The sequence below is a fragment of the Myotis brandtii genome, unplaced genomic scaffold (genome assembly GCF_000412655.1).
Source record: "Myotis brandtii unplaced genomic scaffold, ASM41265v1 scaffold1423, whole genome shotgun sequence".
Lineage (NCBI taxonomy): Eukaryota > Metazoa > Chordata > Mammalia > Chiroptera > Vespertilionidae > Myotis > Myotis brandtii.
Window position 1 is genome coordinate 428583 of NW_005355087.1, and position 3626 is coordinate 432208.

Consider the following 3626-nt stretch of genomic DNA (forward strand, 5'->3'; position numbering starts at 1 on the left):
GAGTGCACTGACCACCAGGGGACAGCCTCTGTGTTGAGCGTCTGCCCTCTGGTGGTCAGTGTGCATTATAGCAACTGGTGCCGTTCAGTTGATTTGCATATTAACCTTTTATTATATAGGATATTTTCAATGCTATGGCTTTGTTTTGTTTTCCTATTTTATGAAAAAGTTGATAACTTTTTTGTAAATCATTGTTATTTGTGAAATATGACATAAATATATGAAGAAAAAAGTCTTGAAGTACAGAAAAATATAGTGAAATGTTAATTAGTCTTCATGTTTTATCATTGATTTGTGAAGAATTTAAGACTATTATATAATTATCTCCGTGGATAAAATATTTTATGCATGACCTTTTAACCTTTGACTTTTTGCTTATTTCCCACTGCAAAAGGGAAAGGCAGATTTTATGAAGGATTTTAGCAGCACATCTATTTTATAAGATGAAAATCCAGTATGGAGGTAGGAAAGTGTATGTTTGTTTTGACTCATGTTTGGAAATAAAATGGCTCCATCTGGTAGTGTGCTCCTCGTCTCATTTTCTGGTTCCAAGCTCTGTCTTTCTCTCTGTATCTCAGATTCCTAACCACAGTTCTGCCCAAATCTTCTGCCCATTGGAGTCCTCCAGCTGCCTTTCAAGAACGGTGGCCCAGTGGTCTCCTTGATGACATTCATTTTATGTCTGGATACAGTATGTGCTGCTCATATCGGGGAAACCTGTCAAAATATAGTTTTTAAAGAAGTTATTTAGAGACCGGAGGGTGATGCCGTAAGGAGGGGAGTGCTCCACCCAAGAAAGATGGCATCTGCAGTGTGGGAGAGAGACTCAGCACAGGGATCCTGGCGGCTGACCCTTCAGCTCTCTCCCCAGATCCACAAACCACAGTCTCTCCTCACAGGACTCTAGTCCACTCTGCCCTCCCTCCACCAGAGCCCAGGTTGTCTTGGAAACCTGTACAAAGGATACTTAACCCAGACTTGAGGTGTTAGAGAAGGCAACATCTCAATCCAGGGTGGGGTAAACATACTTCCATCATGGCTCATTCAAAGAGGAGGACCAATGATGGAAATATTACTTATCCTCCTGGTGTCAAGGAAATCTCAGATAAAATATCTAAAGAGGAGATGGTGAGACGGTTAAAGATGTTTGTGAAAATGTTCGTGGATATGGACCAGGACTCTGAAGAAGAAAAGGAGCTTTACTTAAACCTGACTACATCTTGCTTCAGACTTTTTCCTCAAGCATCCTGTTAAAGGTGTTCACCTACTGATAGCCTGTTGCCTTGCTGATATTTTCAGAATTTAAGCTCCCGAAGCTCCTTACACATCCCCTGATAAACAAAAGGATATATTCATGTTTATAACAAGGCAGTTGAAGGGGTTAGAGGATACAAATTTAACAGGTATTTTTTTATTGAGAACATCGCTTGGGTCAAGTCATATAACATATGCCTTGAGTTGAAAGACAACAATGAAATTTTACACAATTATACAGAACAGTATTTTCCATTACAAATAATAGCCACAATCAGAAAGTTCATATGCACATGGTAGACCTCATGAATTCTAAAATTTGTAAGGTGATATAGCATCGCAGGAGCTTTTGCCCATAGAATTTAAACAAGCAAGCATATGATTTGGCAAAGGTGTTACTGAAGAGGACAGCTCAAGCTATTGAACCATATATTGCCAATTAAAAAAAGCTTTCTTAGGGTTTTTTATTGTTGACTAAAGGCCTGGTGCATGAAATTCATGCACTTGGTGGGGGGGCTCAGCCTGGCCTGTGCCCTCTCACAGTCGGGGAGCCCTTGGGGGATGCCCGACTGATGGCTTAGACCTGCTCCCCATGGAGCAGGTCTAAGCCATCAGTCAGACATCCTTAGTGCTGCCATGGAGGCAGGAGAGGCTCCTGCATTGAGTGTCTGGCCCCTGGTAGTCAGTGTGTGTCATAGTGACCAGTCATTCTGCTGTTTGGTCGAATTGCATATTAGCCTTTTATTATATAGGACTAGTGGCCCGGTGCACAAAATTTGTGCACTCATGGGGGGGGGGTCCCCCAGCCTGGCCTGTGCCCTGTCACAGTGCAGGAGCCCTGTGATCCATCGCCCCAAAGAGGTAGGCCTCCACGAGCCTCACGTCCCTGGGGCCGGGGGCAGGGACGTGAGCCTCACGCAAATTCCCGACGCTGCAAGTCCCCGCCACCCACTCCTGCTACACATGCAGCCTCCTGCTGATTGGTCGTTATGCATGAGGGTGTCACAACCATTTGCATATTAGCTCTTTATTCTATAGATTGTATTATAGATGTACCCCATTCTCCACCTTTACTGCCCTCCTCCCAGACCCTACCCCACTCCAGGCCTTCACCACACTATTGTCTGTGTGTATTCATATATTAACCAGTTTTTAGAATCAGGTTCTGATGCTTGGGAAAACATCTACCAGCAATTTGTGAGAGCATGTCTTTGACTTAATTTTGATGCTCTATAATATTGATGTCATTTGCTGCTCTCAGTTTTATGCCAGGTTGAATTTAAATTAAAGAGCAATAATAATGAGGAGCAAGTTGTTAAACTACTAGCCAAACTGTTTGGGTCAAAGGATTCAGAATTTGGCTTCTCCAAACAAACCACTTTGGCAGTGTTACTTGGGTAGGGTTAGTGACATTCATGTACCAATGCACCGGGAATGTGTGAAATTTGCTAGCTGCTGTCTCATGAACCGTCCTGATTTAACAAAGGACTGAACAGAGTCTCCTAAAATGAGGCCACATGACCCTGAGAAAGCTATTAGGCATGATGTTATTGTGTCTGTAGTTGCAGCTGCTAAAGAAGGACATTCTGGCTAATGATCACTTACTTCATTTTGTGAGATAGAGAACTTTAGACAAACGGTAGAGAGTGTGCAGAGAAGCCGTGATGAAACTTGTCCAAATTTATAAGAAATACGCTTTATAATCAGCAGCTGGAAAAGATGCTGCAAAACAGATTTCATGGATCAAAGGCAAATTGCTACATATATATTGTCAAAATAGTATTGATGACTGATTGCTTGTTGTATGGATCTTTGCTTAATACATGGTTCCCCATAATTTGGAAACTATGGAGTGGATGAAGTACTTCTATTACTTGTATGCCACACTGGATTTAAATGCTGTGAAGTATGTTTCAGATGTCAAACTGTTCTTTCCATCTTTTGTAGTATTCTGGAGTTTATGAGGATTTTATGGGGGCGGGGGAAGTAACTATTTTTAAATGTTAATGTATGTAATGTAAACATTGTTTAAATGGTCACACAATAAAATATACAGCTATTTTTTTCAGAAAGTAAATAAGAAAAGGTTATTTAAATATTTCCAAGAAAATTTTAATAATTCAAAGTAATTTCAACCAAATTTTAAAGCAAAAAAATGGTTTTGATAAAATGGATAAAGTGGAGATTTTCTTTTTATCCTTCCACAATTCAAGTGCTTTCTGCATTTAATTTCTAACGTGGTAATCACCAAGAAATAAAGTCCACATGAACAAAAGCTCTTTGGGGATCCTCAGTCATTTTTAAGAAGTAAAGTCCTGAAGCCAAACACCTGAGAAGTGCTGTTGTACAGCATCATCTCCAGGCAAGCCCTG

The 3626-nt window shown here is 40.8% G+C and overlaps 2 pseudogenes; both read left to right on the plus strand.

Moving 5' to 3' along the window:
- Positions 1-85: 85 nt before the first annotated feature.
- Positions 86-1763, plus strand: LOC102261848 (annotated as a pseudogene).
- A 288-nt stretch (positions 1764-2051) lies between these two features.
- On the plus strand, positions 2052-3350 carry LOC106725189 (annotated as a pseudogene).
- The last annotated feature ends 276 nt before the right edge of the window (positions 3351-3626 follow it).